Genomic DNA, 17000 nt, shown 5'->3' with positions numbered 1-17000 from the left:
TACAATACTACAGACATATCCATAAATATTTATAGCAGAATAATTCACAACAGCCAAACTACGGAATCAACCTAGATGCCCTTCAACAAATGAATTAAAAAGAAAATGTGGTGCATATATATTCAACTGAGTATTTGTTGTAAAGAAGAATGAAACTATGTAATTTGCTAGTCAATGGATGAAACTATCATGCCAAGTGAAATAAGCCAGACCCAAAAGGTCAAAGGACAATTTTTTTTCTGATATTCAAAAGATAGTGCAAAATGGGGTGGGGGAGATAAAGAAGAAAAGGGAAGGGGGATTCCATTAAAATAGAAGAAAGATTCATAGACTAGATGAAGGGCATTGAAAGGGTGGGAGGAGGGACAGGATAAGGGAATAGTGGAATGAAACTGACCTAACTCTCCTATGTACATATATGAATATAACGCAGTGAATTTCGCCATCATGTACATCTATAAGACACTAATTTAAAAAACAAACTAAAATTAAATTGCAGAAAGATCAGTAGAGTACTAGATAGGCACGGGGGAGGGAGGAGAGGAGGGAAAAAGGAAGTACTCAGGACTGAATTAGAGAAAATTATATTCCATTCTTTCATAATTGAGTCAAAGTGAATCCTAATGCTATGTGTAACTTAAAAAAATAAAAAGGAAAAAAATATAGAAAACAATGATTGAAAACAATATACATATTATTTCAGTGTAATCTTAAAATTTATATTTATTAGCACAGATTTTGAGATTTCGAATAATTCAGCATTCAATGTGTAGGGACATTTTCAGGACAATGTTTCAGATTTCATCTTCTTAGGTAAGTCATATCTAAAGGCAGTATTTAGTAGAAGTACATAAGTACATAAGTAGAAGTACATAAGTTTAGCAAGTTTTACAGAAACATTTTTTAGAAAGTTTAGAAGACCTTATGAAACAAGAAAATCATCTAAAATATAGTTAATTGTAAAAATCAAAGTCGTAATGTAGTAATTGCTTTCCTACTTAAATAATCATGTCTCTAAACACATATAATAAATTGGTTTTAAGTATTCTTATTAATGAATATAAAATAAATTATAAAAACCCAAATCATAGTTTAGAAAAAGAAGCTGGAGGACTGAAACAATAAAATACATCTTTAGTTGTATTTCCCAAAGTGTATTTCAAAGTACATATATCTCCCAAATGGAGGATTCCTTAGTTTGTATAATTTCTCTCTTATCACAAATTATATTTGCCTATTATTCTCAAAAGAGAGAATATAAGACAATGGAATATTACTCAGCCATAAGAAGAATGAATTTACAGCATTTGCCTATAAATGGATGGAACTGGAAACTATCATGCTAAGTGAAATAACCTAATCCCCAAAAACCAAAGGCCAAATATTCTCTCTGACAATAAAGAGGGGAGAGACTGAGTTCATTGGATTAGACAAAGGAAGGAAGAGAAGGAAGAGAGGATGGGAATAGGAAAGACAGTAGAACGAATCAGATATAACTTTCCTATGTTCATATATGAATAACTCCACATCATGTATAACCATAAGAACGAGAAGTTACACTCCATGTATATATGTCAAACTACATTCTCCTGTCATGTATATCTAAAAAAAAATTTTAAAAAAACAAAGAGTATAAGTGTACAGAAGCCTAACTGAATTTTGTTTAATCCAGGGTTTTCTCAACACTTTACCCATAGAAGCACCATTCACATAATATCTATGAATTTCCGTAACAATCCATGTTCTATTTTAAGTAATACTATAATAAATGCCTGTGCACAAAAATAGTCTGCCAATTTTACATTAGATTAACTTTAAAATGTACATTATATATGTGTTGCACTATAAAAATTTCAAAGTGTTTTCATCCACATTACTTAAAATGATCTTTATAAGAATCCAATGAAGTTGACTTTAGACTCTGTCTAAAACTTTTTAAAAAGGGCTAAGGATGTATCTCAGTGGTCAACTATCACCAGGTTCAATCCCTGGAACCAAAAACAGAGAGGAAAAAAATTGCATAAGGTCAATTTGATTACTTTTGTTTTTCCATAACTTAGGTTTATAAATGTTTGAAATTAAAAAAGTAAATGACAAAATTCTGAAAAATTATTTCATTTTCCAAAAGGAGTTGAGGATGGATAATTTATAAAGGGTATAAACTCTGAGGAAGAAAGAAATGGAAATGTCAAAGAGTCAGCTAATGAGAAGGCAATTTGACTTCAGTAATTTCATCCTATCCCAACACACACACACACACACACACACACACACACACACACACACACAAACACACCCTACATGTGCCATGACTTATAAAGTGTACATTTATTATATTATTACAACCACATAATTATTTTTTAAAAAAGAATGTGCATAAAGGGAATTAAACAGAAAAAAAAAAGAGTCAGATGGAAGAGCAGGGCTTATACAAACCAACTTATTACAAAATTTTCAGAGAACTTTAAGATCATTTTGAAACACCCAGAGTCAGAAAAGACAGTGACCCAAAAGAGTCTACCTTGGGCTAAAGTATAAATAATTTGGGTGAGTATCCAGCACAAACTAGGAACAGAGAGAGAGGGAAAGCTGATTTTCAAGACAACTACTATAAAATAAGCTCAGAAAACCATGTAAGAAGTGAGTCAGGAAAAGGATCTGAGAGAATAAAAACAAGCATTAAAATTAAAAATTGGACTTTTTGAAGATTTCCTTTAAGTCAATAAGCTAGTCTAGCACACAGAATAGTCCAAAGAATGACATTACAAATACGACTAGCCAGATGTGTCAAACTCAATATTTTACCATATTTAACCCTATAGATTTTTTAAAGAAAGAAAACTTAACCAACATGATTGAAACTCCCTCCAATTTGAGTTTCTTTATTTCTTCTCTGGAAGCAACCACTATCCCATACTTGCTTATAAATATTTCTATATTTATGAGACATAGTTCTTTTGTAATTTGCAAAACTTTACTCTAATAAATGGCATCACACCATATGCATACTCTTATGACTTGCTTTTTTGTTCAACCTATTGAGTTTGTTTTTATAATTTTAACCATCTTTAAATACAGATATTCCTTGATTTATGATGGGGTTGCAGCCCAACAAACTAACCCTAAATTGAAAATATTATAAGTCAAAAATGCATTAAATACTCTTACTCTATCAAACAGAGCTGCATAGCACTGTACACTTTAGAGTATCTACTGTGCACCCTCATGATCACACAGCTGACTGGGAGCTGAGGCTCACTGCCACTTCCCTGAACATCATCAGCCTACGAAAAGGTCAAGTCAAAATATTTCTCCTACTGAATGCATATTACTTAAACACTATTATAAAATCAAAAAATCCTAAGCCATAAGTACAGGACTATCTGTATACAATCCAATGACATTAAGTACCTTGGCACTGTTGTGCAGCCATGACCACCATCCAGTTCCAGAACTTCTTCATCTTATGAAACCAAAACTCTGTACCCATTAAGCAATAAATAGCTCCCCATTGTCCCATTCTCCTAGCTCCTGGCAATCATCAGTCTATGTTTTGTCTCTATAAATTTGACTAAACACCTTATATGAGTAAATCATATAGCATTTGGTTCTCTTAGAAATGATACATTTCCTTTAGCATAACATCTTCAAGGTTCAAAAAGTTCATTCATGCCATATCATGGGTCAGAATATCCTTTCTTTCTACAACCATTTAAATGTACATACACACACATTTTGTTTATCCATTCATCTATGGATAGACACTTGGGTTACTTCTTTGTTTTGGTTACTTTGAATAACACTTGTATATACAAGTGTGTGCACATTTCTGCTCATGTCCCTGCTCTCAATTAATTTGGGTGAATGTCTGAAAATGAAAATACTGGAAACTCTGTTTAATTTTTAAGGAACAGTCAGACTATTTTCCATAGCAGCTGCACATTCTACATTCCAACCAGCAGCAAACAATGGTTTAGTTTCTCCAAATTCTTGTCAACACTTGTTATTATGTTTTGTATAACAGCCACACAAAAGGGTGTGTAATATCTCATGTGGTTTTTATTTGTGTTTTCCTAATACTTAGTGATGTTCAGCACTTTACCTTGTGCTTATTGGACTTAGGTATATCTTCTCTGGACACATGTCAACTACAAAACTCATTTAGATTTATAGATACATATGATACTCTATGTTCATTCTAAACATGTTATAACATTTAATTCTATTACTAGACCAAATATTATCCACTAAACTACTAATGGTAACTTAGCCTATTTTTCAGATTTTTCCTATTACAGTTCATGTTGGTATATTCACTGTTACACACACCTTCTTGTGCACATTTTGAGAATATCTCTAGATAGGTTTCTAAGAGAAAAATTACTATCATATTTAAGAAAACACAGAAATTCAATTTTACTAAATTTTGTCAATTTGGTTCCCAAAGTAACTGACAGTTATTCATTTCATCTTCTCTCCAACATGTAGCCTTATCAGACTTTAATTTAGTAATGTGATAAAAATGGCTTTATTTTGCATTTTTCCAATTATTGGTAGGATAACTTTTTATGTTTGCTGGAGTCGTTTTCATTCCTCTGTGAAATTATTGTTGAAGACTTTTGTCCATTTTCCTATTATCTTTTTGTCTTTTTCTTAATAATTTAAAGCATTCTTTTTTTTAAATCATTCTGAATATAAATCCACCACTGACTACAGAATATGTATTACCATGTCTTCTCCCCTACTATAGCTTGTTTTCATTTAATTATGGAGTCTCATTTTACTGAAGCTTTATACATTAAATTTATCATCATCCTTGTGATTTTTTGCTTCTTATTCTATAACTCAAGATTTTAATCATCTCCAACTTTCCTCTAAAGGTTTTTCAGTTTTGCTTTAACTGTTTTGGCTTTCAACCCATCTGAACTTATTTTTGTATATGATGTAGGGCTTTAACTGAATTTTTCCCATATGTCAAATTTTGGATATTTCCAAGTATACTCCATCTGCCAATTTTGCCAGACAATTTTTTGAATATCTATACTTGACCCACTAATTTATGTATCATTTAATATTTTTCCTATTGTGGTTTCTTATTTTTCTTGTTTTTAACTAAAGATATACATATGCAAAGTTTAAAAGTCAAATAACTCTGTAAGGCTTATCAAGGAAAAGTCCCTAGCTCCCTATCTTACCAATGCCTTTTCCAGAATCACAGAGAACAGCACTTTCAATTCTGAATAAATAGCTAGGATTACTTTTGTATTTGTTTCCTTACTCTAAATAGATTTCTTCATTCTCAGTTTCAGACAATATCCCTGGCTGCCATCTTTAGAAAATAAAGATGAGCTCTTACACAGTCATAGACATGTGTTCCCTCTCCAGACAACCTGCATATCTATAACTTTATTTAAATCAATATGATTTGCAAGTAAGACATGTAGCATTGTATATTTTTATTACAATTTTTCTTAGACTCCATTTTTATCTGTATATATTTATTTAACACAATATTTTAGAAAAATATAGTAAACATCATTTCCAGAGAAAACATACATTGGAACTATACTTTTGAGAACTACAATTTGTAAAATGTCTTTATTCTACTCTAATGCTTAGTATTAATTGGTTGAGCTTAAAATTCTAACATGGAAAGAATTTTCAGATATTGAAGCTGTTATCCACTGTCTTTGGGAATTTTGTATTGATTTTTCAGGGTGCTGTGCTATTGAGTCCCATTATTGATTTTTTTTTTTCTAGAAGCTTTTAGTCTCTTCTATCTCTACTTTTCAGGTTGAATTTTGGTGTCTTTATTTTTCTGGGGCTTGTTGACCTCTTTTATTCTTCAAACACATATACTACAATTCTTGAAATGTATTTTGAATTACTGATTTGTAATTTCCTCTTCATTTAAAATTTTATGTTATTTTTATAACATCTATTACTCAAAAATCAAGTTTTCTAAAATAATCAAATTTCTTATGTTTTTATCCTAGTTTCTACCTGACCATTGTAAATAATACTCACCTTATCTTCAAATCATCAATTGATTTACTTTCAAAATTTTTATTTCTAGGAGCCCATTTTCCTTTTTTGAATAATCTATTTTTATTAAAAAAATTCACACTTTTAACTCATGAATGTAAGATATGTCCATAAAGACTGAAGTTATAATCTTCCCTACATTATCTCAATTTCTTTTATCCTTCACAACATTTTGAAAAAATAAACAATAGTTTTTTGCAAATATCTAAATGATAACTGGCTATCCTTTCAAATTTAAGAGGGAAGCACTAGAAAAATGGGAATTTTGTGCCTAGGTAAGACAAATTGACTTGGGATTCTCATCAGAAGGGGGCATTACAGTCGGAGGCCTCCAATCGTCAACATTTATATGTGCTTTCTACAGCTGGTCAGATTCCACAAGGTAAATTCACCAATCTCCTACTTGGAAGCAATAAATTTGGCTAATAGCATTCTAAAATTTAAGTGAATGAAGGGAACTACCTGTCTTACTACTAAGTGTGAATACTTAATCTCACTGTTTACAAAATAGTACTTACACCTTTAGTCATGCTTAGTAACATTAAGTATTAGTATCTTGGTCAACATTTGCAGAGAATAAATCTATCTTCAAGTAGTGTGGAAGCCAGGCACATAGTCAGCTATACAGGATAGGAAAGGGATTTGGGGACTGAACAGCTAAATTTATGGGGTTTTAATCAAAATTTCTATTTTCAGGCCCACATGCATCCTTGTTTTTAGACATACTCTACTCCAATTTGTAAGAGCTGTTCGGCTTCCATGTTACATATGTTCTTCTTTCAGAATGTTAGCTTAGATTCCAGCTATCTTAGGTTCTTCCAGGTCAGATATCACTTGCTTTTTTGCTGTTTTTCAGTTTTAGACTTTTTGTCTTATATCACTCTTTTTGCTGCCATTAATGTGTTCTTCATATCTTCTTTGTTTGTTTGTTTTTATTTTTATTTATAAATAGCAGTGGAATGCATTACAATTCTTATTACAGATATAGAGCTCAATTTTTCATATCTCTGGTTGTATACATAGTATAATCACACCAATTCATACATGTACTTTGGATAATAGTGATCATCACATTCAACCATCATTAATTATCCCTTGCCCCCTCCCTTCCCCTCCCACCCCTCTGCCCTATCTAGAGTTGGTCTATTCCTCCCATGCTCCCTCTCCCTATTCCACTATGAATCAGCTTCCTTATATCAAAGAAAACATTCAAAATTTGATTTTTGGGGATTGGCTAACTTCACTTGGCAGTATCTTCTCTAACTCCATCCATTTACCTGCAAACGCCATGATTTTATTCAAGGTTCAAGTGGCATGTTAGGAGCAGCTTGAAATATAGTGAACACATGTATTCAATCTGCTACGTTTAATTGAAAGTCTCCCCCTTAATTAGTTTCGATTTCTATCTTATCTGTTTTCCCAATGGGTAAAATGGGCGTAAGGGGAGTTAAAGCAGTTTTCATAGTTGTAGCAGAGAATAAGATGGGAATAGCCTGAGGAAAAGAACTCTAAAGAAGATATGGTATCGAAATTACATCAGAAACCCTAATACATTGCTAATGGGAATGCAAAATGGTGCAGGCACTGTGGAGGATGGATCCTCAAAAAAATGAAACAAAATTACCATATGACCTAGAAACTCCAGTCCTGGGTATATACTTAGAAGAATTGAAACAGGTACACACATAAACACACACAAAAAAAATACATGCATATATCACAATAATCAAACGGTGGAAACAACCCAAATGTCCATAAACAGATAATAGATAACCAAATTCTAGTATATAAATACTGAGGAATCTGACCAGTTAATGAAAGTACATTATTATTCTGCCATAAAAAGAATGATACACTGATACAAGAGGTATTATGGATGAACCAGGAAAACACACTAAGTTAAAGAAGCCAAATATTAAAGAAAGACCACATATTATATGATTCTAATATAAGACAATTGTAATTTTGTGGGTTAGACTCTGTCTTCTATTCTGTACCATTGGTCTACCAGTCTGTTTTAGTGCCAATACCATGCTGTTTTTGTTACTATTGCTCTGTAGTATAGTTTAAGGTCTGGTACAGTGATGCCACCTGCTTTACTCTTCCTGCTAAGGATTTATTTAGCTCTTCTGGGTCTCTTATCTTTCCAGATGAATTTCATGATTGCTTTTCCTATTTCTATGAGGAAGCTAATGGGACTTTGATCTTCTTGCATTAAATTGAAATTGCATTAAATCTGTATAGTGGTTTGGTAGTATGGTCATTTTGATAATATTAAGTCTGCCTATCCAAGACCAAGGTAGATGTTTCCATCTTCTAAGGTCTTCTTTGATTTCTTTTTTTAGGGTTCTGTAGTTTTCATTGTATAGATCTTTCACCTCTTTTGTTGATTTATTTTTTGAGGCTATTGTAAATGGGGTAGTTTCCCTGATTTCCCTCTCAGAGTATTTTCACTGATATAGAGCAACAATAAGTGTTGGTGTGGATGTTGGGAAAAAGGTACACTCATACATTGCTGATGGGACTGCAAATTGGTGCAGCCAATATGGAAAGCAGTATGGAGATTCCTTGGAAAACTGGGAATAGAACCACCATTTATTTGACCCAGCTATCCCTGTCCTCAGTCTATACTCAAAGGACTTAAAAACAGCATATTACAGGGACACAGCCACATCAATGTTTACAGCAGCACAATTCACAATAGCTCAACTATGGAACCAACCTAGATGCCCCTCAATAGATGAATGGATAAAAAAAAAATGTGGCATACATACACAATGGAATATTACTCAGCAATAAAAGAGAATAAAATCATGGCATTTGCAGGTAAAAGGAGGGTGTTGGAGAAGATAATGCTAAGTGAAGTTAAAGTTAGCCAATCCCCCCCCAAAAAAAGTACCAAATATTTTCTCTGATTAAGGAGGGTGATTCAAGTGGGGTAGGGATGGAGAGCATGGGAGGAATAGATGAACTCTAGATAGGAAAGAAAGGTGAGGGGGAAAGGGACAGGACAGGGGGTTAGCAAGGATGGTGGAATGTGATGACCATCATTATCCAAAGTACATGTAGAAGACACGAATTGGTGTGAACGTACTTTATATACAACCAGAGATATGAAAAGTTGTGCTATATATATGTAATAAGAATTGTAATTCATTTAAAAAGTAAATTTTAAAAATTGAAAAATAAATAAAAAATAAAGTAAACAAGCCCCTTAATGAAATAAAAGGAATACTGGGAGCTTGTCCAAGACTTAAAGTCAGTGTGATACAACCGATCAGATCACTTATCTACTGACTCAATCATACTGATAACATGAATGAGCAAGACTTCTCAAAAGTACTTGGCTTCCAAGATGTTCTTTGTTTTAGTGAGTTTCTTCCTATTAAGGTCATATTTGCTCACACATCTAAAAACTGAAGATAATAAATTGAGTAGCCATGTTGAATACCAAAAGAACTTATTCTACAAGCCATATTTCTTCATAATATTATATCCTAAAAATTAGAGCCAAGAGTAAAAAGATGAATTGCCTTGAGTGCTTCAGTCTAAAGAAAAGAAAACTGAGAAAAATCAACTGTTCTTAACTAAGAATAGAAGGAAAATCTACAAAATTTAGGAGAATAGACTTACATAAAACCTAGGAAAAAGAATTGTCACTATCTAAGTAACTCAACTTTGATGTAATAATGACTCTAGGACACAATAATGGTATGGATATGAAGTTGAATAAGACTGAGTTCCAGCCCTAAAGGCATTACAACAGTATTAAGGGGGGGTTATTAAAGAGTGTTATGAAAATCCCCAAAGGAAAAGCACATAATTGTTTGTCACAGTAGAAAAAAATTTTAAATTACTACAATAATATTAACTTAAAGAGTATCAACTTGTGGTGGCACACACTTGTAATCCCAGCTGCTTGGGAGGCTGAGGCAGGAGGACTGCAACTTCTTTCAGTCTGGGCAAATTAGTAAGACCCTGTCTCAAAACAAAAAATAAAGTTCTGGGGATGTAACTCAGTGACAGGTTCAATTGATTGAGTGGTTCAATCCCCAAAACCACCCAAAAAAAAAAGTTAACTAAAATTTTCAAAATCTTAGTCTTTTTAAGTGGTTAAGTTTTCTAATATGAGTGGCCATAATACCCTTTAACCTAATAAAAATAACATCTCAATTATTAATCAGTGTTATATATTATTTAATTCTTAAAACAACTAAGGAGTAAATATTCTTGTCAACTTGTTATAGATAAGGAAACAAGATCATTAGGTAATTTCCTCAAGGTCAAACATCAAATGAAGACACAAACGGTGTGAATATACTTTGTTTAAAACCAGAGATATGAAAAATTGTGCTCTATATGTGTAATATGAATTATAATGCATTCTACTATCATGTATAACAATTAGAAAAAAATTTTTAAAAAACAGATTTTCTTTACCACTCTATTAAATCGCCTCATCACACCATCAATATAGCTTTTTATATACAAATATTAACTTCATGGAAATAAAAAAACACTGGCTTTAAAAGTATGCAAATCCCTGCAGAAAAACATTATAGTACAGTAATAAAAATTTAATTATACATGACAGTAAATAATGTAGATAAATAATAAAACAATTCTACTTTAGAAGTTCTTTGTCTTTTAACATATGTAGCAGTAGAAAATGAAGAAGTCATTACTATTTCTAAGACATCACCTTTAATTATACTAAATCTTTAAAAAGAATCATATACAATATTTATGGTAGACACTGGTTATATTCAACAAATATTCCAGGACTCTTCCTTCAGGCAGAGGGTGAAGTTTTATTTCCCAATCTCTAGATGTTGAGTATGCCAATGAACTGCAAACTGGATGCAACCCTTTGCTAACCAATGAAAGACACTGAAGAAGCCCATGGCCTCTGTCATTCTGAGTTCCTAAGTGTTGTCAGCCCACAAATCTGCCTTTTAACCAGAAATAAATGTGTTAATCAGCTTTGCATTTCTGTGACCAAAATACCCAACAAAACAACTTAAAGAAGTAAAAGTTTATTTTGGCTCACAGTTTCAGAGATTTCAGTTCATGATCAACCAACTCCACTGATCTGAGCATGAAGTGTTGCTGAGGGCCATTGCCAAGTAGGAATGACGCATCGAAATTTCCTTGCCAGCGTACCCCATGTTAAATGGACTTGCCTTGGAAATTTGCTGTGACATTGCATGTGTGTTTGAGAAAGGTGACCCTGCTCAAGGACGAGGGTGGATCCAGGTTTAGGGTGTATCCTGCAGGTTTTAGGAAGTATCCCGGTTTAGGATAATTTGGGTTTAAGGCATTCCTGGTTTAAGACAATCTGGGTTTAGGGAATTTCCAGGTTTAAGGTTATTGCTGCTGGGAATAGGGAGTTCCTGCTGCCTGAGTACCCGTTGAGTTCTCGTGGAATTCATAAAGTATTTGGGACGTGAATTGTGCGGCGGCAGAACTTGGATTTCCCCAGAACGTGTTTGTAGAGGGCTGGTGTGAGTTTGGGAATAAAGAATTGCTGTTTGAATCTACAAAGCTGTGAGTGGCTTGTGATCTTGTGCCCAGCCAAGACTGCGGCAAAGTGTGGCAAAACATTATGGTGAAGAGAGAAGGAGAGAGGGAAAGAGCAAGGGACTGGCTATGGAGAAGACAAACTCTTCCAGGTCACATCACCAGTGACCTAGTCCCTCTAACTAGATCCAACTCCATCTATCTGATGAGGTCAGAGCCCACATGATTCAATCATTGCCTATAAATCCCATCTCTGAACTTGTTGCATGGGGACCATGCCTTTAACATATCAGCTTTGTGGGGGAGGGGGGGACATTCCAGATCCTATTTCCAGAAAAAATAAATTATTCAGAGTAAATCTTCTGAACTTCAAGTATTTGTGGTAGACATGGATATGTGCTGCTCAGATCATCATCAGGGACCAGTGAATAGTTATCAGTTGTATGTTATTTCAGAAACTGCCTCAGTAGCAGAGGCCCACTTCACTTAGTCACACTCTACCAAAAATGATCCACATGCAATGTTTGATCAATATAGGGGTATAAAGCCTTGGCCGTTTCAGCCCAACATGGGATAGCTCTGATCACCAACTTTACCTCCAGAGATCCTTGAGGGGTTAAGGTTATCTGCTCAGGACCACAACTCAACTTTTGCCTTTGTCTAATTCTGTTTAATCCCCTCAGCTCTCTCAAAGCCATTGATTCTTAGGATATTCTAATGAACATCATGAATACTACACTCTTATCCCAGAGTCTGCTTCCCAGAAAACCCAAACTATGACTGGGCCAAGGAGTGGTACAAAAAAGTAAGTAGTAAGATGGAATTTAGAAACTAGATCACGTATTACCAGACTAGCAAAGAACAATCCATTACTGGTGATAGGTGGAGCACAGACAGCCTTAACACAGAGGCCAATCATTCAATTGCTCAAACTTAAACCAGTGGCAGATTAAGAATAATAACTTAGAATGGAAAGGAATACTCCAGATGTTTAGTAACATTTCTTTGAAAACTACAGGAGTAAGAGAAGTGTAAGAGGAAGGAGGAGAGGAAAAAAGGAGGTATCAGGAAATAAAATGGACCAAATTGACCAAAGATATGAAAAATTGTACTCTATATATGTAATATATGTAATGCATTCCACTGTCATGTATTTAAAAAAATAAAATCAATAAAGCTAAAAAAATTCAAGGCTTAAAGGAAAAAAATAAAATTGACCAAATTTTTATTATGTGCATATACAAATATATCATAACATATCCCATTATTATGTATAATTAGAATGCCTCCAGTTAAATTTGAAAAATTATGTAATATTGTATACATAAGAGGCATAAAAAAATAAAATAAGGCAACATTATTTGATGGTGATAAAAGTCAAAAGACTTTTTCAAATTGGGAGCAGAGAGGGATTGTGGCATGTTGTTAGTAACTGTCTTATCTAAGTAGTAATTGCCTTGATGCCATTGACTTTATAAAAGTTCATCTACTTGACTATGGACAATATATGCTTTTTCTGAATGTGTATAATATTTCAATAAAGAGTTCAGTAGATTTTTTTTTAAGTATGAGGAAAACTGTAACTATTATGATACTAAAATTGCAGGCCCACTGCTTAGCCGCACTTAATGAAAGGCTAAGAAAGACAGAGGGTCTTCTTAGTTTCATATAAAGAGACTATCAGTTATGGAAGGTCTGCCAATTAGAAGGCCTGTTATCCGAAGGTCAAGGCCCTGAAGAAAAAGAACTGATACATGGAATGAGAACATCTAAATTGTTACCTGTGGAAATCTTGTCAAATTCCGAATTCCCAAAATTTCCTAAATCATCTGAAGCTATAGAAGTACATCATCCTATCTTCCTAAAAGCCCTCACCTTTTGCTTGAACACATCGCAGAGGCTTCTATCCAGGAAGACCTGTGCCCTAGCTCAGAATCTGCTCACACTTCCCCTACTAACCACTGGGTCTAGATTGTATGAGGTATCAGCCTAACTCATCCAGAGCTAGGACAGCTATGGAAAGAAAGATACTAAACCTCAAAGGATCTATAAGACCCAGAAAGCATATATTGGTAGGAGCTAAGGGAATATACAAAGTAGCAAGTGCAGAGGGGAGCTTGGCCAAGGTGGCTAGAACCATATTATTGAATTAGAGTGAATTTACTGATTTGAAAGTACTCTCCCAAGACGCAGGATTTATCCCTCCAACAAAAATGCCAAGAGATGGTGTGAATTTACTGTTAGATGAATCTAGAAATTTGGGGAAATATAGCCGATGCCAAGTAAAGTCAAAATGCCAGAAATGCCATAGCAAGGAATTTTTAAAAATCTATGGATGTAAGCATTCTGGAATGAATATACCATTGAGTGCCAGAAAAGCTAACAGGTCATTGTATCTACAAAAAAAAGCCAGAAGGTATGCCATTTACCAAAGCCATGAAGAATGTGATGGTGAAAGAGTCACTAGCCAGCCTCACTAAGAATGCAATGACTACTTCACAGGATAAAACTGATGGTGATAGAGACACAGGACAATGGAAGCCAACTAGAGATACTTAACCACTGGAATCCAATCCAAGTACAGGATAATTACCATAATGAGTAGCAAGTCAAACAAAGTATCAGGCAGGGGAACCAACAGAATTATACAGATGTTTAACAAAACACAGCATTCCTAGAAGGAAAATACATATGCAGCCAAGAAGAGCATTACCTAACTTACATAATCAAAAAAAATGAAGGATAAATTATCAGGACATTAATGGCAGATGCTACGAAAAAAGTCACAACTCATCACTCAGTTTCTGGACTTGAGCTATTTCTGAAAACCAGAACTAATAATTATAAAGTTCTGGGACCCAAGAGATAGGATCCTCCTATACCACTGCAAGTATATGTGAAAATCCCCAAGTTCTTCCTCGAATTACTTAGAGTAATTTCACTGGGTAACCGAATCCTAGAGGGAAAGACAATGCAAACATTTCGAGTACTGTTGAATACAGGTCTGAATCAATACTGATATTGAGAAATATGAAATGCTACCACTGCCTCTCTGTATAGCAGGGATACATGAAAATAAGGAAATAAATAGCATCTGGGAAAAGGTCTTGCTCAAAGTGGGTCTACTGGGGCATAGATTCACCCAGGAGTCCCTGAATAAGTCACTGAAATACATATGCTTGGCAAATGGTCCTTGATTATCACAATGGAAACTGCTGGAAGTGCTATACCTGAGGCAATGTAATAAATTTTAAAATATTACATTCCAGAAAGAGTGGGTGACAGAAATTAATATCAGCTTAATGAACCTAAAGAATGCACCAGGACAAAAACTATCGAGTTTCCATTTACATAATTGGTCTGGGCCCTGAAAACCAAACAAAGTCTAAAGGATAACAATTGCCCACTACCAAGTAATAGCCTAAAGTGCAGGCACCACACAAGATACATACATTTGTTAGACCTTACTAACACAGCCATTGAACTGTCAAATGAGTTGTTAATCTTATTATAAAACAAGAGTTGATAACAGTCTGAAAGTTCACATGGAATAGAAAATATTATACTTCACAATTTTGCCTCAGAATAATATTATTTCTCTCTCCTTTTGTCATAACAAAGATATCCAACTGAATAGCTTACAAAATACTGTACCAGACTATACATTTGTGACAACATACTATTTGGACCAGGTGAGCAAGAATAACTAATGCAAGGGAGGATTTAAGACATACATGCTTCAAGGGGTAGAAGATTAAAACCTAAAAATATTAGAGACTTTCCATATTGGTGAACTACTTAGGGGTCCAGTGGTCAAGAACATTCTGAACCATCTTATGTGAATTAAAACTCAAACTATTTTATCTCACAACTCCACTTACAAAGAAGGAAACAAACCATCTGGCAGGCCTCTTTGAGTTCTGTGTAACTTTTGTTTTTCTTTTTCGGTCTTTTTAAGATTATCTTTATGTTGCCTAGGCTGAGTCTGAACTCTTGAACTCAAGTGATCTTCCCACTCAGATTCTCAAGTGCCAGGACTATAAGTACCTGCCTCTATACCCAGGTTCTCTTTGAGTTCTAAAAAGGCATCATATTCCACTCTTAAGAATACTATTCCAATCCCCACACTGGAAGACAGCATAGGACTGTCAGCTCTGACTAGATGGCAATGGAGGACAAGAAGAGCACTGCTGAAGGTCCAGGCTACACTGCAAGCAATGCTATAGCTAGGGACATATGACCCAGTAGTCACTCCAGCTATTGGTAATGTTACTGCTGGAAAAGGTAGCAAGTGAAATTTATGACAAGACCCAGTGAAAAGTCACCATACAGACTACACACATGTCAAAAACCATGCCATTTGGAGTAGAAAATTATACACCTCTATTCATCTACTGGACTCTGGAAGAGACAGAATGCCTGGCCACAGATAATCAAATGACCATTGTTCCAAGTTTTTCATCATGAGTTGGCTCTGACACCAATAAGAACTCAAGGTGGACATAGTATCCAAGATCAAGTATGATCAAGACCACAGGGTACAAGCAATCTACATAAGCAGGTAGTCCAAGCTCCATGTCATCCACCATTTCTGCACCAGTACCACTCCCTCATCTTATAGTTATGGCCATATGGGGAATCCATTCTGCTCTGATAACAGGAGGAAATGTAAATATGCCAGTTTTATATTTGGTTAAAAATTAAATGTCTTAAAAATCAATGTTAAAGTAATTTAACTTGTTGATATGTAGTCTATTCCCATTCTTACATTATGAAGTCTTCTACATTATTAGTCTCACTGCATACTCAATTCAAGGCCAAACAAAACTAGAGTAAATTCTATATAGTTAATGACATCATGAAAATGGACAGAAATACCATTTCATACCAACAGAAAAGCCACAGAAAATAAATAAATAAAATATATTCTCTGGAATAAAGATTTTTCCCTAAATTCTATGCTACAAGGTATCAGTTTACAAACTATATATATATATATATATATATATATATATATATATATATATCAAGAGTTTTTATATATATCAAAAAAATCAGGGTTACTATTCTCTCAAAACCAAATTTCAACAAATAATACTATATCATCAGAACTATTTACCCATGAGGCTGGCCACAATTACAAAAAGAACTCAAGTTGAAACTCAGATATTAGCTTAGCAATTGAACATAAAATAATACAGATAGAAAACTCATATTGATCGCCTAATTTTTCTACAAATTCTCATGTCTTTCCATAAAAATATGCATTTGTTATGCTCTACAGAAAAACCTTGAAAATTGCTAATATTCCATTTTAAATGCCAGATCATAAATTAATATTGTAAATTTATATTGTATAGCACATAAAACAGATTTTATGTGCATGAGTCTAAAACGCTCATATTTCAAATTCTTGTACTTAAAATGAAATGGAT

General features: G+C 34.0%; 1 protein-coding gene across 1 annotated transcript in view; it reads right to left on the bottom strand.

Annotated features, from left to right (window-relative positions):
* Window positions 1-17000, bottom strand: part of Atrnl1 (attractin like 1) — a 694860-nt gene that overhangs the window by 550693 nt on the left and 127167 nt on the right. The window lies entirely within an intron of this gene.

Source organism: Urocitellus parryii, chromosome 5 (assembly GCF_045843805.1).
Source record: "Urocitellus parryii isolate mUroPar1 chromosome 5, mUroPar1.hap1, whole genome shotgun sequence".
Classification (NCBI taxonomy): Eukaryota; Metazoa; Chordata; class Mammalia; order Rodentia; family Sciuridae; genus Urocitellus; species Urocitellus parryii.
The sequence above is the reverse complement of the archived record's forward strand: the minus strand, read 5'-3'. Positions and strand labels throughout refer to the sequence as shown.